At 44.9% G+C, this 26,030-nt stretch overlaps 1 protein-coding gene across 11 annotated transcripts in view; it reads left to right on the top strand.

The window, feature by feature from the left end:
• Positions 1–26,030, top strand: part of CALN1 (calneuron 1) — a 521,792-nt gene that overhangs the window by 115,848 nt on the left and 379,914 nt on the right. Inside the window, exon 2 of one of the 11 annotated variants that reach the window (XM_070567819.1) lies at positions 19,497–19,598. The exons of 9 other annotated variants lie outside the window; for them this stretch is intronic. The gene's annotated coding sequence lies outside the window, so the exon portion shown is untranslated. Of the gene's footprint in view, positions 1–9,912; positions 10,216–19,496; positions 19,599–26,030 lie in introns of those variants that run through there. One more of the 11 variants, XM_070567820.1, reaches the window with a different exon arrangement.

The raw sequence follows: 26,030 nt of genomic DNA, 5'->3' as shown, positions 1-26,030 counted from the left end.
TGTGCTAATATATTTAAAGAGCGTTTCTTGTAAACAGTCTATAGTTGGGTCTTACTGTATTTTTTCCAGCCTGGTGGTCTCTGCTTTTGAACTGTAGCATTAGACTCTTTAAATTCAATGTAATTCACAACATGCTTAGATTTAAATCTACTATCTTGCTTTTCCTTTTCTATTTATCCCACCTGTTCTTTGTTTACTTTTTCCTCTTTTCATGCCTTCTTTGGTATTAATTATTTTTTAAATATGCCATTTTATTTCCTATGTTGGAGATTATTTGCTATACTCTTTGTGCTTTAGGATTTACAATGTATACATCTTCGACATACAGAAGTCTAATGTCAAATAGTATTATACCACTTCATAGATAATGTATATTAAAATTGTATAGTGTAAAAGTATACTTTCATTTCCTCCCTCCCATCCTTTGTACTGTTGTTGTTATATACATTTTACTTATACAAATATTATAAATTCCATAATACAGTGGTATTATTATGATCATTATTATTTTCTGATGAGTAAGATTGTCCCTGAGCTAACATCTGTACCTGCCTTCCTCTATTTCTGTATGTGGGATGCTGCCACAGCATGGCTTGATGAGCAGTGAGTAGGTCCATGACTGAGATCTGAACCTGCAAACCCTGGGCCATCAAAGCAGAGCACACAAACTCAACCACTATGCCACCAGGCCAGCCCCACAATGGCATTATTTTTACTTTAAACAGTTATCTTTTAAAGAAACTTAAAAAGGAGAAAAAAAAGTTTATATTTATTCACCATTTCCGGTTCTCCTTATGCCTGAGTTTCTGTTATCATTTTAGTTCAACTTGATAGCTGTAAATTCTTTTACTTTTTGTTTATCTGAAAAACTCTTTATTTCAAGTCATAATTTAAGAATATTTTTGGTGGCTAGCAAATTCTAGGTATTTTTGTTTTTTGTGTTTTTTTGAGCACATTCAAGATAATGTTCCATTGTCTTCTGGCTTGCGTTATTACTGAAAAGAAGTTAGTCAATTATTATCTTTGGTCTTCTGATATAATGTGTCCCTTTCCCAGGGATGCTTTAAGATGTTCTCTTTGTTACTGGTTTTCAGAAATTTGATTATGATGTACCTGATGTTGTTTGCCTTGTTTTTTATCTTGCTTGGGGTACATTGAGCCACTTGGATCTATGTATTTATAGCTTTTATCAAATTTGGAAAATTTTAGCCATTGCTTATTCAAATCTTTTTTCTGCCTACATTCCTCACCACACACACACACTTCAGGTATTAAAATTGAACATATGTTAGATTGCTTGATATTGTCTTACAGGTCACTGAGCTCTATTTTTTCCATCATTTTTCTTTCTGTGCTTCAGTTTCTATTGCTATGTTTTCAAGTTCACTTTTCTTTTTTCTACAGTATCTAATCTTATGTTAAACCCATCAAGCAACTTTTTAATATTAAATATTATATTTTTCAGCTCTACAATTTCATTTCCTGGTTAAAATAGTTTTCATTCCTTTCTTTATTGTGTTCATATTTTCCTTTAACTCCTCGAGCATATTTATAATAGCTATATGAGAGCCCCTGTCTCCTAATTCCATCATCCTCATTATTTCTGCTTCTGTTTCTATGAAGACTGTGAATGTTACACTGCAGGGCTTCTGGATTTTGTTGTTGTCCTTTAAGAGTTTTGAAGTTTGTTTGTTAGGCAGATAAGTCACTTGAGAATTAACTTTATCCATCTGATGATTTTTAAAGCTTTGTTAGGGCAGTAGAATAGCCTCTAGTCTAATGCTAGTTCAGTCCTACTACTAAGTTGCAAACTACCTGGGGTCTCTACCATAATCCCAGGTGTTCTCTCCACTCAGGCTCATCAGAACTTGAATATCTTCCAGTTCTTTCTTACCTCTAGAAACTGTTCAACTTACGGCTCTCCACCAACTATCCTTTGCTTGGCTACATGGAATTTTATCCTAGTATGCACATCTTAGTTATCAACCAGAAACTCAAAGAAATCCCAATCCAGATCATCTCAGTTCTTTATGGACACAGTTTTCTCTTTTTGGTTCCCTGCCTCACAAATTCCAGCTACCTATGCCTCTGTGAATTCTGATTTCTGTCTCCTCAACTCAGTGAGACCACTATGCTCTGCTTTGGTTTCTTTTCCCTTTGTAGTGGTACAGAAAATGCTACCAGGCAGAAAGCTGGGCAATTGTAGGGCACATCTCATTTGTTTCTCTTCTCACATGGATCACAGTCCAGTTATCAAAAGCAGTTAATTCATATATTTTCTCTAGTTTTCTATTTGCTCAACAGCAGAGGGGCAATTCTTGTGCTAACTCAGAAGCAAAAATTCCTTAGCTTTCTTTTTAATGAGTATTTTCACTGTATTCAGAATTTTAGGTGGACAGTTATGTTCTTTTAGCACACCAAATCTTATACCAATGGTTGTAACTTTAATCATCTCTTTTGAGAAGTTATCTATTTTTCCTCTGAAAATAATTGTGTGTGTGTGTGTGTGAAGAAAAGGGGGACTGGCTTCTTTTAATATTTTTTCTTTGGTTTTTAGAAATGTAATTGATTGCCAATGTGTGGCTTTCTTTGTACATATCTGTCTTAGAGTTTCTAGGACTTCCTGAATCTGTGGTGTAATGTCTTTACCAATTTTGGAAAATTCTCAGCCAATATTGCATCCACCCCATTCTTCATCTCCATTTCTTTTCAGACTTCAATTGCATGTCTGACTATTCACCATGTTCTATGTATCTCTTAAGCTCTTTTCTTTATTTTTCATTCTTTCTTTTCATACTTTAGTAGGATATTGTCTACAAACCTAATTAACAGTTCACTAATTTCTTTTGCTGTGTCTAATCTGCTTTTAGCACATCTATCAAGTGCATTTAATTTTTACTTTGGCTCCAGAATTACTATTTCGTTATGTTTTAAAATAAATAAATAATTATTATTATGTTTTTAAAATAAAATAAATTCTAGTTCTTTGCTGATGAATTTCTATCTAAGGCATTCACTTTCCTGAACATTTATTGCAATTGTTTTAATGTTTGCTTTATATAGCTCCAATACTGGATTATCTATGTTTTTAATTGTCTCTTTTTTCTTTTGATTTTTCTTGATTTGGCCCTATCGCTTGGCATGTTTGGCAATTTTTGATTAAATGCCAGATATTATATCTGAAAAATTGTAGTGGCTCTATAGGTTGTTCTCTCCCCTCAGAGAGACTCTTAATGCATATAGTCTGTCAAGAGCTTCAACTGAAACCCTGGGGTGTTTATCAGTGACCTTCTTCCTTGGTAGGTTCTAAACTCCAAGTTTTGTTCTGCTGGCATTATGAGATTCTTGAGGATTCTCCTTCACTGTGTAGTCACTTAGCTGCTGCTTGGTTTCTTTTCTTTGCCTTTCACCCTGTGCAGCTTCAAATGAAGCAAATGTCATTAGGAGGAAAATGGAGCAGAATGATGCTTTCATTTTTCTGAGGTTTCCTTTCCTTTAGATTTTAGTCCTTAAGGTCCTGGCTGTCTTGGTAGCACTGAAACCTGGTTATTTTCTCTCTATGCTTGTGACACTCTCAAAATCTCTGAGACATTACTTCCTTTTTGGCCTTTTGGTCCAATGCTATTTGGAAATCAGCTAATGTTTCAAAAGGAAAGGCAGCAGAGAATGTCAAGTTTGCATCAATGCTTTTCTCTTCTTTCTGGATTCTTGGCCCCGTTCTTGAGTTCTTAACTTTGATTCCACTTTTTTTTATTAGCTAATATAAGTCTTTGAGTATTTTTTTCAGAAAAAGTAAAAAAGCCATTTATTTTCTCACCTATTTCATTGGGAAGATATTTTTCTCTTACTTTCATGCATGGTAACAACTTAACTGAATGTACAAGCCCTGGATGAGACCATTTTACCCTCTAAGTTTATTGGTTCATTTTTCTTCTGTGATCTAGTGTTACATACACTCCTGAAGCCAACCTTGATTTGTTTTTTTCTTTGTTGGTAATTTGAAATATTTTTATCCTAGAAATTAAAAGAATTATCAGCATATGTGTCAATCTAACCTCTTTTATTTAATAACCCTGAAATGGAGTAAACCCCTTAGTTTTTTTTAAGGCAGTGTGTTATTCCTTTTGTAGGTATACACTATATATTGATAGCTTTGAAATAAAGTACAGGACACTTTTTCTCATGTTTTAAAATATTAAGCCAATATTAAAATTACTTGCTGTAGAACATTCATATAATATATGTCTAAAAAGTAGAAGTTCCCCTAATACTGATTTTCCAGAGTCAGTCAGGTAACACATAGCATTCCAATGCTATTCTATGCTGTTATATTCTGTATATATGGATACCACATATAAAGTTTTCTTTTTCAAAAATGGTATCATATGTGTTATCTTGCAGTTTGCTTTTTCCACTTTATAATATAGTTTGGACATCTTTCCAAGTCAGCAAATTTTTCTGGTTCTTTGTTGCTTCATAACAAATTGCCCTAAAACTCAATGGCTTAAAACATCAATTTATTACTAGCTCTTCTAGTCTGTGAGTCAGGAATTCAGGCAGGGCACAGTGGGGATGGCTTGTCTCTGTCCTACCAAATCTGAGACTTCAGCTGGGGAGACTCTTACAGCAGGGGCTAGAATAACGAGACTAGCCAGACATTTCTCTATCTCTCTATCTGTCTCTGTCTTCCTTCTCTCTCATCACACAGCCTCACCTCACAGCATGGTGGCCTCAGGGAAATTAGACTTCTTATGTGGTGACACAGGGCTCTAAGAGTATTCCAAGGGATAGGAAATGAAAATTTCCAGTTTCTTAAGTCCTAGGCCTGGAACGCTGTCACAAAATAACTTCTTTATTCTATTAAAGAAATAACAGGGTCCAGCCCCGTGGCTGAGCAGTTAAGTTCGTGCACTCTGCTTTGGTGGCCCAGGGATTTGCCGGTTCGGATACTGGGCGTGGATGTGGCACCGCTCATCAGGCCATGCTGAGGTGGCATCTCACAGAGCACAAGCAGAGGCACTCACAACTAGAATATACAACTGTGTACTGGGGGGCTTTGGGGAGAAGAAGATGGAAAAAAACAAAAAAGAAGATTGGCAACAGATATTAACTCAGGTGCCAATAAAAAAAAAAAAAAGAAAGAAATAACAGATCCTGTCCAGATTTAAGGATAGGGATATGAAGAGCCCACCTCCTGAAGAGAGAAAATTTGCAGCTATATTTAACTCATCACAGTTAAAAATTCATCTTCAGTCAAAAATTATTTATATTCTTTCAACATGAAAAATACCCAGAAACATCCAAGAGCCTCAAAAAGTTTCATCTCCTTGTGGCACCAGGCTCAGGCTTGAGGTCCTGGATGTCCTCATCTAAAGCAGGTTCAGATGTGGATGAGTCTCCCTGGATGAAGTTCTTTTCAATCTGAAGATATGTGCACTAAAGAAACAAGTTATCTCCTCCTTCTTCTCCCCTATACACCCAACATACACTCGTGAAGCAGAGATATAATAACCGTGATAGAGATTCCCATTCAATAAGGGAGGATATGAGAGAGAGTTCCCGTAGCAGGCACTGGTCCATAGTAATTCTGAAATCCAGATGAGAATGTATCGTCAGTTCCTTAATTAGGGCCTGGTTCTACTTCTTGAGAATGATTCTCCGGGGCTCTTGGCTTCACCTTTTGGGCTCTTGCTTCCACTCTCTGAGTTATTATCCCTCTTCTGTAAGAAATGTCCTATGTTTCGCTGCCTGTTTATTGTCCACAGAGGACTGGGGATCCAAAGGCCTCCTTTTATTTTGTACTGTCTCTGTCCCTTTCGGTTTCAAGTTAGTAAACTTTCTTTAAAAACATTGAGGTCTTCCTGTGATTCAAACTATAATCCATCCATTAGACAAAAGCCACACATAAAAATCTCTTTAAGAAGTCACTTCTCTATCTTCAACCCCCAGTGAGGCTGCTGGAGGACCATGTCTCTAAGATTCTTAGAAGCTCTGCTTTTTTTTTGGTGAGGAAAATTGGCCCTGAGCTAATGTCCATTGCTTATCTTCCTCTTTTTGCTTGAGGAAGAGGGTCCCTCAGCTAACATCTGTGCTAATATTCTCCTATTTTGTATGTGGGATGCTGCCACAGCATGGCTTGATGAGCAGCGTGTAGGTCTGTGCCCAGGATTTGGGCCTGTGAACCCTGGGCTGCTGAAGCAAGTGTGCAAACTTAACCATTATGCCACCAGGCCAGCCTCCTTAGAAGCTCTTTTAGGTATGCCCTTAAATATGTGAGAGGTCTTAAGAAAGGATCTTACAGTCGCATCATTAACTTAATCTTTATCTAGAGCCAACATTTTATTGCTCTGGATTTGAAAGCAGTAAAATGCCTGGAGATACAAGAATGAGAAAGTTATTCTTTCTAGCCCAGAAAGTCCTGGTTCTTTCTATTTCCTGTAAATTCTATTCAAAAAGTGGAATAGTTTCTCCTTTAACTCATCTCTGCTTGTCTTTTATCATAGGCATCTAGAAAAACTCAGTTAGCATTTTCTACATTCTACTTGGAAATCTTCCTAGTCAGATCCATGAGTTCATTGGTAGCTGTCCCATTTGTCATGTTATTATAGGCAACAGTTTTGCTAACTGTCCCACCAGTACATGACTCAGGTGCTCTCTTCTTCAGCTTCTAATAGCAATTTTCTTAGCATCCTTCAAGTCCTCTCCAAGCTTCCTGAGGTCCTTGCACATTTCACTAACAGTCTTTCAAGGCACTTCTAGCTTCTTCTCATTGTCCAATCCCAAAGCCAATGTTTTAAGTTTTTGTTACAGTGGCACTCTACCTCTAGATACCAAATTTTGTTCTGGTTATCTGTTGCTGCCAACAAACCACTCTAAAATCTCTCGCCACAAAGTAGAGAACATGCATTATAAAGAATCCAAAGCATTCTATAGTTTGTATTTTGATGGAATGCATGAAAAACTTTACCCTCCAGCATATACTTACCCAAATGATTTTTGTTTTTCTGCCTATTTTTATTCAGACTGCAACAGACCACTTCATCACACTCTACCCTCGGCTGTCTCAGGTACTGGAAATAGAAGTATTTATTGAAGGTAAAACAAAGAAGGAAGGGCAGTGGAAGGGAAGAGGTAGACTTTGGCCATGTCACAAAATGATTACCACGTGGTAAGGGAGCGATTGTCCAGGTGTCTGATTGGTGTAACTCCGTGTCCCAAAGCTAGAGGCAGGTGGTGGAACAGAGTCAAGGTTCACTCCTCGTTGTTTCCTGGAGGGCTGAATTATTTTGGGTTGGAGAGAATACTTATGATAAATCCAGCTATAGATGAATGGTAAAGAGAAGTCTTTCCCACTCATTTTCTTCCATGTTGTTTTTAGCTTCCATTCTGATAATTGGTACGAGATTTTCTTTGGCATTTTAATAAGAAGGAGCTGGCACATTTTGACCCTTAATAAATATATATTGAACAAATGAATAAAAGTTGGAGCAAGAGTATCAGGCCCTGTAAACCTGCAACCCCTCATTGTGGAAGTCTCAAAAAGGTTCTAGCTGGTGAGGACCAACAAACTGTATTTGGCATGCTCACCGAAATCTGCCACCTGGTTTCTCTAGTTCTTGAGGTTTGTTGAGCTTAGTATCCTGGGGCCAAAGATCCTTGACTTTTTTTCCCAAGGTAACGTCTTTGATACGTGTTCACGGCTTACTAATAATGACAACAGCCAACCTTTGCTATAAGCTTACTTTATGCCTGGAACTAAGTTAACTGAGCCAACTGCTATTTCATGTCATCGCATTTCATCTTTGCAACAAACTTATGGAATAGATACTGTAATTATTCTCAGTTTACAGATGAGGACAGTGAGATTTAGAGAGAACACACAACTTGTCCAAACTCACACAAGCAGTAAGTGAGAGCAGAGAACTTCTGCCAGATGTGTCCCACTCTGGTTAAATAGTGACCACTCTATTCTACCAGGAACTCCATGTGTGTACGTGGACTTGCCAAGGGGCTTTGGTGACCTGGTTGCCATCCAGAAAGCGACAAAACAATTGTCTACAGAAACAGATTGTTAGAAGGTGCAGCTTTCATCCAAACTGAGAGATCAGAGGGAAGGAGCATACTGAGACCCCACCCACTCTATTAGTTCATCTGCCGGCAACCCTTCATGGAAACTCCTGGAGATGCCTTCTATCGCATCTCTGAACTAGATACATAAGACTCAGCCAGTGGCTCAAGAAGATAATTTGGGAAGTAGGGCTGGTACAAGAAAAGATAATAATAATACAGAGTGGCAAATGCTAAATGCCAGAGGAATGGTACCCCAATGAGTGCTGTAAGGACTCAGAGGAATCACACCGAGGCTGCAAGCCAGGACGTGCAGGCAACGAGGGGCCCCTGATTAACTTGTGCTGCTGGCTGGCAGTGCCAATACCCACATTCCCTTGGCAGCTGCACAGCCAGCAGAGAGGTGATTGCTGAGCTGTTTGGACCAGAGGCTTATGGCAGTATCAGTTGTTTTGTTCCTGATCAGTGTGAGAATTTTTATGTATATCTTTTCTTTGATTCTGGGAATTGGAAGCATCTGAACTGTGAGCAGTCTTTCTGCCACCTAGAGGGGGCAAGAAACTGGAGACCCCGGAAAGGAGAGTGTTGTAAGCAAAGACTAACCTGCTCCCTCCAGGTGGGTTGTTCCTTCTCCCTTGGCACAACCTTGGGAGGAGCAGAAAGGGAGCGGCAGGTGTCTGACTCTGTCAATGGGACACTCTGAGACCCATCTTGATCTGATTTTTTTTTTTTCTTGACAACACAAACCTTCATCGCACTGTGTATTCTGTCAGCTTCTGGGCACATGAGATATAGACAGGTGCACCAGGAAATCTGAGAGGAGACTCTAAACTAACGTGTTGCCCTTGAGGTACAGGGCAGAGGAGGAAAGGGGTCTAGGTACAGACTTGGCAGAGGGCAGTGCTGGGGCAGGCTGCAGATAGTCTTCGAGGTTTTAGCTCACACCTGTGTCCAAGCACCCTCTCCCCCTCATCAAATCCATTCTATGACCTTGGGAAGAGAAGTGGGAGACAAACCACGTGTTCTCAGGCCCCAGGGGAGCGGGATCGAAGGTTGGCGGGCTATGGCCTCAGACGTGCCTCCCTAGATGGTGCTAGCGGTGGGCACGCCGAATCCTCCTCTTCCCCTAGTTTCGACCGCCGGGCCCCTCAACTCCGCGCCCCGCCCTCACCCTGGAAGGGGACGCAGGTGGGATTGTGGCCCAAGGGTGTGGGCACCGGGGATGAAGTAGTTAAGGCGGGGGGCGCTTGGGTGAGTTGTCCAATACGGAGGAACAGCAGTTTGCCGGAGTTAACGTGGGCGCTTCTTTGGGGAGGAGAGGAAGGAGGACCGTCTGCCAAGCTCCAGCTCGCCCCCCGCGTGTGTGCCTGTGTGTGCGCCTGTGTGTGCAGTGCGTGTGTATGCGAGTGTGAGTGCGCGCGCGCCGAGGCGTTCCTCAGGTTGCGCTGCCTGGAAACCGAGGGAGCCATTGGAGAGGCGGCGGGGTGGGGGTGGGGGCTCCCCGACCCTCGGAGCAGGCGAGGTGCGGGTGGCGAGGCAAGCCCTCAAACTCGGCTCCTGACGCGGGCGAAAGCAGGGCGGGGACGGCGCTGCGGGCGGCCTCAAGGCCCCGGGGGGCCCGCCAGGGAGGAGCTGGGGAGGAGGCCAGAGCTGCATGGAGTTTCTAGGGCGCGCAACTCCGGCGGGGCCTCGGCCACTGGGCTCCGGGGCGCAGCGAGGCAGCCGCGCACATGGGCTGAGCCCGCGCGCCGGGGCTCTGCACGGCCAGCGGGAGCGGGAGGGGTAGAGGAGCGCGCCGTGCCGGGGGTGCGGGGCACACGTCCCCAGACGGGAGCAGAGGACAAGGACAGGGAGGAACGCGCTCGGATCGCGCTCCGAGCCGACGAGGGGCTCGTGCCGGCCCCGGCGCGCGCTTGGGGAGCGGCCCCGGGGCGCCGTGGGAGCCGGCAGCAGCGAGGATGCCGGCGCGGGGACGCGGCTGCCGGCTGGGGGTGTGAGCGTGAGGCTGAGCGCTGCCCGCCGGCGCCTCCATCCGCGCCGCCCCCTCCCTGCGGGCCTCGGAGGAAGCCCCCCGCGCCGCGCGGAGGCGCCTCGGAACCCGGGCTGCGGAGCAGCGGGCCCGCGCGGCCGGCCCCGGCCCAGCGAGAGGTGAGTGCTGCCGCCCGCTCGCTCCCTCCCCTCGCCTCCCGCCCTCGCCTCCTCCCTCCGTCCTCGCCCCTCCGCACGGCTCCCGAACCCCGCGGCTGTCGCGGGCCCCTGTCTCTGGAGTGGGCAGGCAGCCGGCCGACAACGCCTCCCATACCTGTTGGCACTGGCAAAGGGCAGCGGGCGGGCTGGCGGCCGCCCGAGCCACCTAGCCCTCCCTTGGGGGCTGCTCCTGGCTGGCCGCCCGCCCGGGGGCGTGGGGCTGGGGAAGGGCCGCGGGGTGTCCCACTCGGGTGTCCCGGAACTGTGCGGGCTGCATGCAGGCTGGGAGCCGCTCACCGAGCCCCCGGCGCCGGTGGCCGCGGGCGCCCGGGAGGTGGAAGGGAGGGAAGGAGAGTGGGAGCCGCACCGCAGCCCAGGTGGGAGAGCAGGGCGGCTTCCAGGTCTTCGGGAAGCCGAGAGTCATGGCGATCAGGAGAGGCGGGAGGCGGGATTCCCTCCACCTCCAGCCCTCCTGGGCGCACGCTCCTGGCCGCCACCCGCCCGGGGTCCGCGAGCCGTGGGGAGCGCGGGATAACCGGGGAGGCCTCCGGCAGCCAGCCTGGGACCTGGCTGGCTGCTCAGCGGGCCCCAGGGCCCTAGGCAGCTCGATGGCCCGGCGCCTGGGCAGGGGCGGGCTCCGGCTGTCCCGGGCAGTCTGGGTTCCAACGGGTGCCCCAGCCTCCCCGGACTGCGTGACCGGGAGTGAACTTCCTCGGACTTGGCCTGAGGGCGCCTAGGCAGCAGCAGGTAGTTCTGCGGCCGGCCTCGGGGCTGGGGCGAGCGGAGGACGCCTCACACCGACGGGATGGTGGTGCTGAGCGTGGACGGAGGGCTACGTTTTGCCTTCTAGGCGCCAGCCACGTGCGCCCTCTGCCCCCGCGCCCGGCATCATTTCCCACAGCTCTTTTTTTTGAGGAGTGTTTGAGGAAAGCGCCTTCCCTGCCTTAGGTGTTGCGAGGCCCTTAGTCCCTGTGAAATGCCTGCAGTTCCCTGGGTGCCAAGACTGGGGCGCCATCCCCAGGCCCTGCGCCTGTTTTTTTTTCCGCAGAGAAGGAAACTTTCCCGAGCTCAGAGAATAGCAGCTCAGTGCTGACTGTGTGTGGCTGTGTTGGGTCGTGTCCACTGAAGTCTGAAGTGCTAATAATAACTACGTTCTAGAGTGAATAAGAGCCGCGTCGGTGGTGGCTTGGAGATGACCTTGCCTAGGAAGAATGGGTAGATTTCTGCCCTCTGTGTGGCCAGACACAGGCAGCGTTTGTGCAAATATGAAAACTCATCACTCTTCAGATTTCCATGTTCTCCTTTAACTGCTGACTTTCAGTTGAAAAGATAAACTCTTTTTCAGTGTAGGCATCGCAGCTTTGCAAAGGGTTTTAAAGCCACTTGGTGTGAAATTTTCTTGAGGCTACAGCAGGACATGTTTTTTTATCGAAGTCGACTGCGGCGCTCCTCCTTGGCTTGTTGGTGGTTTTTATTTCATTTTTGTGGGATGGAAGGAAGTGTTGGTGGAAGAAGAAGGAAGTGTTGGTGGAGTCCAGATTTTATTTGCTACCTGTTTATATGAGGCTTTGACTGAAGTCTACACAGCGGCTCAGACCTCCCCTGTGCTTGCAGCTCTCTCGCAACGCCCAGTTTAGGATTCATTCCCCTTTCCAGAAGCTGCATAACTTCGCCAGTTCCTTAGGCAATGTTGGTGGCCTCCGTGAGTGCCCCATGGATGCCCCTGGGCTGCATTCCCCCAGCAGTGGCCCCCTTTCTTAGTTCACCGCAGATGTGTGGGTTTTTCATGGCACTAGCTGTCTAAAGAAGGGCTTTGTTTACTGAGAAACTGGTCTACGGTACTGCAGTTGGTTACTGGGTGTATCTAAGTGGAGTAATGAAAACAAAACTCTCTAGAAACCCAATCCCTTGGATATTTTATTGGAAGAGTGCTAAATCCTCTTAGAATTGTTCACCAAGATCACCTTTCTCTGAACTCGCAATGTAACTATTGCCAGTAATCAGGCCTTCAGTGAGGGTGCAGAATAAGGGCTTTTTAGAAAGAAAATAATTTAATTCAGCTGGTTCAGTCAAGAAAATGATGGGCAAGACTTGATGGAGATACACAACACCCTTTCCTCTCTAAAGGGTGGGAGGGGGCACTGATGTGAGGAGGGGGTATGTGTGTGACAGCTGGTTTGTTGAGTTTAACATTTATCTTCCCAGTGGGAGGCCTCTGATCAGTGCTTAAATATCGGGCAGGGTAGGGCTCCAGTCCAGAAATTTCTTTTCCATAGCCAGTGGCTCTGGGAAGGACAGTGTGCTCCTGGGTCCCCAGCCCTGGGGAGAGGTATCTGTGCACTAGTCCTTGAGCCTGTGGCTGTGTCTGCAGTCCTGGCTTTGCAGCCTACCCCAGAACTCCAGCACATGCAGTGCTCCTTGGGTGCCCGAAGGGGGCAAGTTCTTATATTGGGAGGAACTCTTGTGGCCCTGATAGGCCTTAGACATTTAAGGTCTTTGGAGTCTCTCTTAATTCAGATTTCTGAGACCCTGCTTGGTGCCAGACACTTTCACATATTTGAGCTCGTGTAAGCCTCATTTTTCATATTTGGAACTTGATGCTAAGGGAGATTAAGTAACTTTCCTGAGGGTGCATAACTTAGGGGGAGGGGCGGGGTTATGGTTTGATTCTCAAGGTTGGGATTCCTGATGCTAAGTCCAGGGCTCTTTCCACACTGCTGCTTAGGATCTGAAGCGTGTTTTGGTAACCTTCGACCTTTGGTGCTTTGTTTAGAGTCAGATCGTAGTGGGTGCCCTATGTTGGCTGAGTGAATCTAGGTCAGCGTCTCATTCCTCATTCCTAATGAGGAAACTCGGGCACAGGAGGAGCTGTGCCTTGGGCACTGGGTCAGAGGAGGAGGCCTTGACCCCTTGAGTGCCCACGTGGAGCTGTGTGAGGTTTGGGCCCAGATTGGTTTGATTATCGGCTGCTGCTGCTTTGCTCGTTCCCTGTCTGTGCCCACATTGGTATGGGATGGGTGATATCTTTGCCTTTCACTTGAGGCTTAAACTAATGTAGTCAGAGTGTCTGAAATATCCTTTCATGATGGAGAACCATTAGGCAGTGCAACCAGCAGTAGCCTCTGATGCTTGTTAAAACAGTGTGAGTCCTGCCTCTCAAGCAATGAAGCCATCCTTTAAGATGGACAAAGCATTAGCTGATCCCTTGGTGGCTCAATTTGAGGGTAATTCCGAATGTGGTTAGAAAGGAGGAAAATGAAAACACAATTGTTGCATCCAACCTGGGGTTTTCAAAGTGAATTATATTTTTAAGCATTTAACATCTACCAAAAATGTATTCAGTGCCTATTAATGTGGTACAGATATAGAGATGAATATGACACAGAGCCTGTCATCTAAAAATTCACAGATTAGTGGGGAAGGCAGGCCATGTGTTAGGGATACACATTTGTGAGCAGAGATGGAAGGTAGCTAGCCTAGGATGGAAGTGATGTCTGAGCTGAGCTTAAAGGATGATTATGAAGTGGTCAGCTTTAACTGGGTATTCCCATGCAGAAGAAATAGGGTGAGCACAGGGTGAAAGATTTTAAAAAACATGGAATATATGAGGAAGCAGCTGGTAGTGTGGAGTTCCTGGAACTTAAATGTCGAGGCTGGGAGTAACAAGAGAAGAGGCTGGAATGATGATGGAGGGTGATGGAGGGTGATGGAGGCCTTTGATCGGGACCAGGGGCTCAGCATTTCTCTGGTAGGGGGTGGGCCGCGTGGTCAGATTTGAGTTTTAGGTGAGTCTGGTTGGGGGACCCTGTGGAGAATGGATTTGAAGACTGGAGGCATAAATACCAGTGAGGCGGCTGGCGCTGAGGCCGTGGTGGGGAGGATGGATGAGAAGAGGGAGGTCCGGCAAACATTTAGGAGAATTCGGGCAACAGAAACCAGCTCTGGCTAACAAGAAAAGCAAATAAAGGGGATGTATTAGAAGTACTGATGGGAGCTCACAGGACTGAGGGCACGCCTGAAGACCGGGCCTGGAGCAGAGGGGAGTCAGGCAGTTGAGGGGATCTTGGTGGCAGGAATTGCCTTACGGTTTCTCTCAGATGTTCCCATGGAAGTAAATGATCCCCCACCTTTTCTATCATCAGCATCAGCATCATCAGCATCATCGTGGTATTAGTCTGCTACATTCAAAATGCTCAGAGGAAGTGTCCTGTTAGCATAGCTTTGGGTCTTCATGTCTAGGAGTAATTTTCTGAAAAGTCATCCTAATGGAGAGAGGTAGTTTTCTGAAAGGAAACTGGAACAATCTTGCTCAAACCTTGACATGGATATTGGGCATGTTGTCCACAGGAGGGACAGTTGGCTGGACTTATTGATGAATTGATGGAGAAGTGGGAGAAAGGGAAGGGTGTAGTGTGTCCACTGGGTTTCCGGTTTAGGTAATGGGGTGGATAAGCAAATGAAAGTCTGGTCAAGAACAAATAACTTGCTTGTTTTCCCTCTAGCAGGGCTGTGGGCAGCTCTCCGTGACCAGGCTGCAGGAGAAGGTGACAACCTATTTTAAAAAGTCTCATTAAGGGGCTGTGCTGCTGTGAAGAAAGCCTGTTTAAGTAGGTTGCTGTATCTCATGCCCCACAAATCTGGATACTTTGAAAACATTTTCATTCATTCAGCCAATATGTGTTGAGCATCTCTGGTTTAGGTACTGGGGAATATGGTGAATTAGATCGATAGAGGTGGTACTCTCATATTCTAGTGGTGGAAGGCATAATAAAAAGAAAAGAAAAGAAAAGAAAATTAGAGACATGCAGGGGCTCCCTCAGGTTGGGTGGTGAAGAAAGGTCTCATTGAGGAGCCATATTTAAGCTGGATAAGTTAGGGGAAGAGCTGGAGAAGAACTTTCAGGCAGTGGCAGCAGCCAGTGCAAAGGTCCTGAGGTAGGAACAACTGGGGTGCATTAGAGGAACAGGAAGGAGGCTAGTGTGTCAGGAGATGAGTTCACAGAAGCAGGGTCTAGTTCATGGGGGGTCTTGGGGGTCTTCCTGTGGAATTTGGGTTTGATACAGAGTTTGTTGGGAGCCACTAAAGGCTTTTAAATGAGAGAGTGACATGATTTAATTTACGTTTTCGAAAGATCACCCTGGCAGCACTACCGTATGCACTACCTTGAGTCTTCATCCGTTAGAGTGTAAAATGAAATGTAGTGTTTAAGATGGAGAGAAAATGCTTTGTGGTTTCTAATGTAGCAATTAAATTTAGTGGTTTCTAACGTAACAATTAAATGTAGGTAAGGACAAACTTGCATTTCCAGTATGATTCCGGTTTTGTTTAAAAACATGATATAGAAGAATAATGGAAAGGAATGGACTAAAGATGTTAACATTGCTTGTCCAAAGGTGTTGGTGTTATGGGTGATTATTTTCGAAAACGAGCACACATTTCTTTTATAATAAGAAAAAATCTTTTTAAAATGTAGACACTGATGGCCACAAATGTCTTGAATGGGGTGTTGTGAGACTGTATCTACTAAACACTTTTTTCCTACTATTTTATGTCAGGAAATTTTAATATCAAAAATCCATGGTCCTGTTTTGACAGAAGATAGGATACTTATTTTGCACCAGCTGTCCAATGGGTGGTTCTTTGTTTCATGCTTAAAAAATATTTTTAGTTATGAAAGCAAACATTCCTTTAAAAAAAAACAAAACAAATTAAGGCAATGTAGAAATGTTATATAAAAAATGAAAGCACCTTTCCGTACTCTCATTCCCCAGACCATTAACATTTCAGTATGCGTATTGTTAGATTTTTTCCTATGCATTTCAAATACATACATCTATATTTTGTTGAAAGATTTTGGAATATTGTCATAACAAGTTACCCTCTCTAAATTACTCTTCAAAAATCCTTGCCCTATAACTTGAAACCTAGATGGCCTTTTTCCCCCCTTGAAACAAAATTGTTAGGAAACCTAAACACCTAACTGAGCTAGAAGAAACTGAATCTTGCCTTTTTAGTATTCCGAGCGTTCACTGAAAGCATACTTTGTGTTTATAAAGAATAGAGCAATTAAATATTGATTAAAAGTTCATCTCTGAGCATTTAAACATTATTGCTGTAGTATCGGAGCCCAAAAGTTGGTGTCATGTTTATAAATCACTTGCACTTTTTCATTAACAAAAGCTAGCCGGTGTGAAAACTGAGAAGCACAAATCAAGGAACTTAGCTAATTATTTTGGTGACATATTTATTACAACAGAATATTATCCTTTGAAAACAGGAAAAAAGAGGCATTCACTGAAGTGTTACATGGAGCCATTGATGTGTCTGGATACCTGCGTGGTCTCGCCGTGCAGACTGGGTTGGGGGCTGAAGTGTCAGGAATGAAGGGCCACAAACTCAGTGTTAATGTCACTAAACAGTGTTGGATTGGAGTTTCATTACGTGATTCAGCAAAATTGCTACCTTTCCCATCATTGCTTTAATTAAACACATCCTTTCTTGGTGAAGAGAAGAGCGAATACGTGCTTAGAAGAGATGATTGTAAAGTAATAGAACCATGGAGTTGAAGAGGGAGCAGGGCCCTTGGTTATCTCATTTTACAGATGGGAAAAAATGAGGACCAGAGAGAGAAATGACATGTACTCTCAAACAGAGCCAATTTCCCCACCCCAGCGCCTCTTCTCTACACTCAGCAGTGGCTGTGTTGTTAGAAAATGAATTTATTTTGGTAAACCCAAGAATTAGGAAAGCATTCTGAACCTGATGAAAAATGGGAGGGTTTTTGAGCTGTTCATTCATTCTGTAAAGTGTAATCTGTTTGTGTACTGATAACAGGCCTAATTACTGTGTAAACATTTTTGTAGCCTGGTAAGGAAACCTCAAACATCTGTGCTGCACATTGATGCAGCGTCTCAGCCACCAGCATTCCTACTGCTTGTTCTTAAAACCAGTCGCTCTGTTATTTAATCTGGTCTATGGTTGATGATTCATTTTATACACAGACACATAAACACACATTCCAGAACCAGCAGGAAGTGACAACTAATAATAGCAAACTTGCACAGTACTTACTGTGTGTCGTCAACTCTCTGATTATTAGTATTTCCCCCATTTTACAGATGAAGAAATGAAGATGCAGCAAGATTTGGTAACTTGCCCAGGGTCCCAGGTTAGCGTGTGATGGATGGGAACTGCCACCACCATCATCTCAATCCGGAGGCATGTGACTCACCAGCTAAAATCTCCACCTTTGCTTGCCTCTCAAAGTCAAGCAAACTTTCAGCCAGAAAGATTGGTATCTGACTTTATGAAATCAATTTAACTTGTTAAATCACTTGTTGTTTGGGCAAACTCACAGATGTAGAGCTGCAGAGAGTTCTCCACGGGGACTGCGTTTCCAGGTCTCTTTTGTGGGTTGCCCCAATCCCGTCCCCTCATGAGTCACTTGGTGGTAGCAGGTCAAGGAGAGATCATCTGCCCTCAGCTGAGCCTAGTGGCTCTCTTTTCACTGCAAGACCCAACCCTCAAGTTAGTTGCATGGGCGCTCACCTGCTTCTGACCCCTAGTAGATTCAAATACTGTGAGCTTCCAGCTTGGCTAATAGGTCATCCTAATAAATACCAAAGTTCTCTACTTCTCACACCCAAAGAGATAAAATGCTTCTTTCAAAAATCCAGAAGTACAGAATCTGTGGAACCTTCAACAGGCAGTAGGCAACAGGGAAGCATCACATAATTAAAAAGGAGGGGAAAATAAGTGCAGGCGGGTACTGTCAATGGGTCGTCACTCAGAGATCTTAGCTAGCCTTAAATTATTAGTTATGATGCATGCTGACTCAGAACCTTATATACCAGAAGGGACGAATGCCAAGGAGCATTTGCCACGGACTCTTCTGGCTCCCTCAGTTTTACCTCTGGCCCCAGGAAGTCCATGTACTTGGAGATCCCTGCCTGAAAGATGTTGCTGAAGAAGGAAGTTCTGTCCTCTGCTTTGGAACACTGCAGTTGCCATGAGAGACAGAGAAAGAAAGAGAGAGAGAGTGAGCCAGTGCTGACAGGTAGCTTTTTCTGGGAGTGGCCACCTCCTGCAGGAGCTTGGAGGCTCCTAGCACTTATCTCAGACATGAAGGTAAATGCAAGAGGCAGGTACCAGGCCATCATCAGTTAGAACTCCAGCAGGCGGGTGGCCTTGCTCTGCTCTTGGGAAAGGTGATACAGACCCTTCTGTATTTGTGTTTTAGAACCTGAAGTGGAGAATATAGTTCAATGTTTTTCAAACTTTCCTGCACATTAGAATCTCCTGGGGAGCCTTAAAAAAGTCCCAATGCCCCATCACATCCCAGACCAGTGACATTGGAATCTTGCTGGGGTTGGGCGGGCACCAAGCCTCCTGAGTGATTCTACTGCACAGCCCACTTTGAGAACCAGGGCTCTAGGACAGGTTTTCTCAAATGGGGTGCCTGCAAATCACCTGGGGATCTTGTTCAAATGCAAATCCTGATGCCTGGGTCTGGAGCAGGCCTAGAGCCTGCATTTCTAAGCAGCTCCAGGCACTGCTGCTGCTTCAGGTGGGCCACACTGGGAGGGCAAGGCCTAGTTCGGAGAATTATGATCCTGACTTACTTGGCATCACGTGGGGGTCTTCTGCAACCATTGCCTTTTTATGAAATTATGGCATCTTTGGCTCATTCAGAGTAGGATTGGAGAATAGGGGGCCTAGACCCCTCTCCTCTGTATATATTCTTATAAAGAATAGAGCAATTAAACATTCATTAAAAGTTCATCTCTGAACATTTAAACATGATTGCTCTGGTGTTGGAACCCCAAAAGTTGGTGTCATGATTACAAATCACTTGTACTTATTTGTCCTTTGGGATCCAGTGCATTCCCCTGTCCCTGGTCAGCATTTGCAGAGTCAGAATCAGAGGGTCGGAGAGCTGGAAGGGACCTTAGGAATTATCTAGTCTAGACCACTCAGTTTTGGAGAGGAGGCAACTGAGACCCAGAGGGATCTGTCCAGAGTCACAGATCATCAGGCCAGGGCTGCTATGGACTGGAGACCAGGAGGATGGATGTGGCAGGATGAGGCCTGGGGAGAAGATAACCCCCCCATGCTGCTCCCAGTGCAGGGGAATCACAAGACAGGCATCCAAAAAGACTGCAGGTTTAGTCACCTTAAAGGCACCTGTGAATTGAGAGATGTTACTGTTAATTATACCTGTGACTTTCCATCCCTCCCTCCAGCCACCCCACCAGCTTTAGTTAACTACGCAGAAGCTTGACGAAGTTCTTCACTTCTGCGGTTGGAGCCGACACCTTGACAGATGTTCAACAGCCTGTTCCCAGGTGGGATGCTGATGCAGGCTGCCCTACTTCATGCAAAATAACTACATCTACCATTTTCACCCCAAATATTTTCCTCCTGTCTCTAGAACAAATAAAGAACATTCTTGACACATAGGTTTCTTGATGTTGTGGTGAATATGTTAAACCTGTTGTAAGAATAGTTGATAATTGATGTTCTTGGCATTTATCACCCAGCCGTGACGTGTTCAGCATGCAGTGACTAATAAATTATATTTTGTTGGATCCTTTTTTTCTACTTTTTCAGTTCAAGGCACCTGTTTCGGCATGTCAGTGTTGACAGGGCCGGTTTCCTGCCCATGTCTTTGTGCTTTGTAACCTGGCTTGAGATGAAGACAGTGAGTGTGAGTCTCAGGGACTGAAATGGACTTTGCTTTCTCAGGGTACTTTGCCCTAGAAGATCAAGTCTTTAAATTGAGTAGGAGAAGAATTAGGGGCACAGCAACGTTAGCATAAAGATTGCGGCAGTATAATTATAGCTAATGATTATATAAGTACTCCTTTCCAAGTACCTCATGTATGTTAACTCCTGTAATCCCTTGAACAACCCCTTGAAGTAGATTCCATTATTGATGAGGATACCAAACCACAGAGAAGTTACGTACCTTGCTGAAAGTCACACAGCTAGTGAGTAATGAAGCTAGTGACTATAGAAGCCATGCTCTTAAGCCACTTGGCTATTCTGCCTCTGTAACTGTGATCGCCCAGGATGTGCCAAGAGCTGCAGAGAACTTCCACAGAACGTTTTCACACAGACTCCGACTCTGACAGATTCCCTCTTGGAGCACCCTTTTACCTTCATGTGGATGCCTGCTCCCTCGCACCACTGGAGTTAGTCCTGCTGATGCTGGCCCTGTCCTATTTCCCCAAGTCTTTGCTTTTCTAGCTCTCTGTAGATGTGTCCACTGATGGGCCCACATATGGGCAAACCCTAGGTCATAAACAAAGAAGAGAATCCACGGCCAACTGGTAGGGATGGAATGTCAGTTGGGGCAACTGAGTGTACAGTAAGCCCCAGGTCTCTGTATTGCATCTGACTTACAGACTTCATCACCTTCTCATGTTGGCCATGCACTGGACTCATCTTGGCCTTCCTCTTCCTTCAGTGGCCAGTGGCCACCCATTGACCCGTGTTGGCCTACTCTCCCAGGACTGTGGCTCTGCTGTGCTTTGAGCCTGGCAGTCTCTCCCTCATTCTTGCTGGATTGTTCATATTGATTGATCATATTCCCCCAATATGAGCCTTCAGTTGGGGTTCTGCAGCTGGTGGACAGATGGAACCATTGAGTTCTCCCTTGCTTCAGGTCTGGCTCTCTGGACTGGAATTCCTGGGTCCAGTCCTTGTCTGAATTGTGCCACCATTGCCTTGCCCTTGATCATGGGCTGAGGCTGCCTGATGGTTGGTTCATTTTCCCCAGCCCAAGCCCACTGCCTTGGCCATTAGTTTGGCCCACTCTTGGCTCTCCCTCTCTTTGTGCTTGCCTGGTGTTGCTGCCTGATTTTCTCACCGCAGTCTGTTCCTTTAGGAGTTGGCAAACTTTTTCTCTAAAGGGGCAGCTAGTGAATATTTCAGACTTTGCAGGTCATATGGTCCTTGCTGCGATTACTCAGCTCTGCTTTTGTGGCCAGAAAGCAACCACTGAAAAGACGTAAATGAATGAGTGTGGCTTTGTTGCAATAAAACTTTATTTACAAGGGTGGACTGAATTTTGGCTCATGGCCTGTAGTTTGCTGACCCCTGCTTCAGGATATCTATTCTCTGCCTCTTTCTGACTTCCGCCCTGCGATGACAATGTCTCTTTAGAGGCCATTAGTGAGCCTAGTCTAGAACCCTGGGCTGCGATTTCTACTCCGAATTCCCTAGAACCCCATACTCATTGACCTTCCTGACCTATTGCTGTATTCACTTTGCAACCTTCACCTTGAATAAAATCAACCAGCCATTCACTTTTTGAAGTTCTCAGTCAGCTAAATTGGTTCCATTGAGAATTTATGTTCTTCAACAACAGCTTGGTCCCAAATTCTTTTTACTAATCCTTCTATTGAACTCTTGGCTGATTTCTTGTCCAATTCACTATGCTATATTCCTGAATCTCTTCTACACTTCTTAATTTCCTACTCCCCTCCCACCCATTCATTCTCAGCAGACGACCTTGCCTCCTACTTTGAGACTCTGAGGGTGTGAGCTCCCTCACTTCTTTCCTCGACTTCAACATTCTCCATCCTTTCTACTTCAAAATTTCTCCTTTCTTCCCATTTCAAAGGAAGAAGTATCCTTACCAAGGAAAATTTGGCTGTGCCATTAATCTAATCAGTTTCCTTTTCTCCTCAGCTTCAGTCTCACATTTTCCTTCCTTTAGCTCATAAACATTGTCTCCCCATAACTTCGCTTGACCTTGCTGCCTCTCCCGGCTGCCATCCTCTTTCACTCTCTCTCTTTATTGAAAAGCTTCTGAAAAGGAGGCTCTGCCCCTGCTGCTCTCACTTTTTCACCTTATTCTTGTCTTGTTCATGAACTGTTTGCTGTTGGCCAACTCTACCGTTGGTCCCCTACTATATTGTCTTATATGCTTAGTATATTGTGAACTTGCTTTTTTAAAGATCACCGACATCCTCATTTTATTTTATTATTATTACTTTTTTGGTGAGGAAGATTCCCCCCAAGCTAACATCCATTGCCAACCTTCCTTGTTTTTTTAACTTTTCACTTGAGGAAGATTAGCCCTGAGCTAACATCTGTACCAGTCTTCCTCTATTTTTTGTACATGGGATGTCTCCACAGCATGGCTGATGAATGGAGCAGGTCCGTGCTCGTGATCCAAACCCGCAAACCCAGGCCTCTGAAGTGGAGCATGTGGAACTTTAACCACTCGGCCATGGGGCCGGCCCCAAGATCCTCATTTTAAAATCTAAGGATGTGGACTCATTTCTCATACTTGGCGACATTTGACACTGTTGACCATCCTCTTCCTCAGGTGACTCCCCCAAATGAACTCTCCTGTCTTTCTTCTCCCCTCTTAGCTTTTTGTATTAGTGTGCTAGGGCTGCTGTAACAAAACACCACAGACTGGGTGGATTAAACAATAGAAATTCATTTTCTCACAGCTCTGGAGGGTGGAGGTTCAAGAGCAGGGTGTCAGCAGGCTGGGTCCTTTCAAGGGCCGTGAGAGAAGGATCCGTTCCAGGCCTCTCTCCTTGGCTTGTAGATGGCTGTCTTCTCTGTGTCTTCATGAGGTTTTCCTTTATGTGTGTCTGTGTCCAAATTTCCTTTTCTTATAAGGAAACCAGTCCCACTTGGTTAGGGCTCACCTGAATGACCTCATTTTAACCTAATCACCTCTTTAAAGCCTATCTCTAAATATGGTCACATTCTAAGGTTAGAACTTCAACATAGGAACTTTGGGGGAGATGCAATTCACCCAGAAGACTTTTCTATTTCCATTTTCCCTTTACTACACCTCAAATGTACATGTTCCCAAAGTCCGTGCCTTGGCCTCTTTCTTTTCATGTTCTCTCTATCTTTGAACAATCTTCTTTCCCTCCATACTTTATCTCTTGTAGCATCAAATCTTATCAGGCATTAGATGTAAATTGTCCCATAGGCACTGCAAACTCAACATGGCCCAAACAGAATGGACAATTTGCTCCCCCATACACAGTGCGTTCTCCTGCCTGACCTGAAGCCCCCAGCCCCACAGACACTCAGAATAAGAAACTTGTTGTCATTTCTGGCACTCTCTCCCCACCCACATGTGATTAATCAGTGTGTCAGTTCTGTTGTTTGGCATCAACATTCTGACCTTATTGCCACTGCTGTTGTTCTGGCCTGGACTTGAGCCAGCTCCGACAGGTCCACCCACTGAAAAAATAAGATGAGTAATGCCATTCTGGTCTTCCAGAAACTTCCAGGTGCATCTCACTGAGATTAAAACTTTGACTGACTGGTGACTTTCATTTGGCCTCCTTGGACATTTACCACTGCCACCTTTGCTGTGTTCAAGTTCCACCAGATGACAGACCTCTGTGTCTTTGCTTCTGCAGCTTAGAAGCTCCTTATCATTCAAAGGCAAAGTTAAATCTGACCTTGCCTGTCAAGTGTACCTTGATCCCCAGCGTTGGATTGAATTTCTCCTTCCTCTGTGTTAGTATAATACTTACCTGTACATGTACTCTAATGCTTATTGGCTCGTGCTAGGTATCGCATTTAGAATTACAGAGTCCTCCTGGAAAAGTAAAATTAAAGGGATTTTAGAAGGCATCCATTCCAGTGAGGAGACAGACCCTCTCTATAAGCTAACTTCCAGTTAGGTCTCTTCTTCTTCTTCTCAGTTGTAAGCCCTTTCAAGGGGCTTGGTGGCATGTGTGCGTGTGCGTGTGGGTTTTCTCTACAGCTCTTGGCAGAGTGCTTTGCCTTAAGACGTGTAAAGGTGTTTCTTAAGTTTAATTGGAGGACAGTACGGTAGGGATCTACCTGTGCCTTTGGCCCTCTGTGATGTTAAGAATTGGACATCAGGGTGGTAAGAACAAGCCTGTGTTGGTTTGCAAGGTGGTTCTCTGCAGTAATCTTTGCCTTCCATTGCTTGCTCTGTGGTTATTCACTTTAGTGCAAAATGGAGATAGTAGTTCAGACACTTCTCCCATGGGGAAGGTGGCAGGTAGGGGAGGAATGGAAGTGGGTTCAATGAACTACTTCTTACAGTACCTTGAGTTCTTTGGAGAAGAAGCAGGAGAGGAAACCAACTAAAATCAAGGTGCTTCTTAAAAGAACCCTTTAAGTAAATCTGAACAGACGAATAAGGAAGTAATTGTTTGCATTGAAATCAAATAATTCACTGTAGTGTCCTCTTAAATAGGATCTCCCCTCATGAATCTGAGTGCAGTTTCCAGATCATTAGGTAATTGACAGAGGGAGGTGAGAGCAGAGAAAATCATCTGTGGGAACAGCAATAGAAAGCACAATCAGAAATAACAGCAAGCAGTTCAGATATTGTGACGCAAATCACTGGGAAAGAGAGTTTGATCTGTTGCACAAAGCTAAGATGTTTTTCTGAAAGGGTGTGGTGGTTTAACATTCTTTTTCCTGGCTTTCCAATGCGTGCATGAATCTTCACGTTTCCCTCTTCTCAAGGAAGCTCTTTGGATTCCTGCATTTACCAGGACTGGTAACCAGCTGGCGCCTTGTGAAGGGAGCATTACGCCCTTTACCTTTGAGGGACTGGAAGTAAGGCCTCCGTCATCCCATCCTTTTCTGTGGCTCAGGACTTCTTGTTGTTTCTGGGGGCAGACACTCCCTAGACCAGGGCTGTCTGTGTGCCACAAGGAGCCCCCCTTATGGTCACAGCTCTGTCCCCGGCTTTGTCGCCTGGCCATCTCATCCTGCCAGATGCTGGCTGTCGTCAGACCGCTGGGGGAGCCAGCCAGGCAGAGTGAATGGAGTTGCGGGAACAGTTGTAACACCGCTTTGCCCTGTTGAGACCCAGTCAGCCTTCTTAGAAATGTCGGGATGGAGCTCCCCTGCGGGATGCCGCGCGCTCCGATTCCCTGGTGCACGGGGCTCCCCCGGGGAGAAATCTGCTGCCATCTGGTCACTGCTTCCTTGCATGTAAATATTAAGCACGAAAGTAAAGATTTGTGGTCAAACTTTTAAAGATAAGCAAATAGAGGAAAATAAAATTTACTCAATCCCATGAACCCAGAGAGAACTGTGGATCACGGTTTGGGGATAAAACCTCACAGAGTCTGTGTTTGTGTGTAGGCACGCGAGGGACGGGTGTTCGTGTATTTGCGAAGGGGCTGTGACTCTTGCGTGACCTGCTTTTTATCTGACTCTCTTATGGGAGTCTCTCCAGGTTGCTCAGTTGCTCCCGCCTCCTCATTTTTGATGAATGCGTTCTACTCGGCAAAAGCGGGTACCATGTGTTATTTTTGATTATACTATCGAAAAATATTGTACGTCCATAAGTGTTTTTCTGAGGATAAATTCTCAGCAGTGTACTGATTGGGTCAAGGATTTGGGTTACTTTCCTCAAGATTTTTCCCATTCCGCTTCCGGCTTTGACATATGAGGAAACGAGAGGTTCATTGCAATACATCCTCACGGGCGCTATTGGCATTAACTGCTTTGGAAATTTGATAGCCAAAATGGTTTTGACTTCTTGTTTTATCCTGGATTTCTGGGATTATAAGCACACACAGGTTTTGTTTTTTCATTTACTTAATGGCCATTTGATTTTTTCTTTTGTGAATTGTGTTTTATGTCTATTTTTCTATTGAGGTGTTCTCTTAAAAAAATGACTTGCAAGAACTCTAGTAGAGAGAATGTTACTCTTTGTTTATTACATGTTACAGAATTTTCCAAGTTAACTGTTTATCTCTTTATTTCTTTTATATTACTTTTAACTTATTTTCAAAAAT

This window comes from Equus przewalskii, chromosome 12 (assembly GCF_037783145.1).
Source record: "Equus przewalskii isolate Varuska chromosome 12, EquPr2, whole genome shotgun sequence".
In the NCBI taxonomy this organism is placed as follows: domain Eukaryota; kingdom Metazoa; phylum Chordata; class Mammalia; order Perissodactyla; family Equidae; genus Equus; species Equus przewalskii.
The sequence above is the reverse complement of the archived record's forward strand: the minus strand, read 5'-3'. Positions and strand labels throughout refer to the sequence as shown.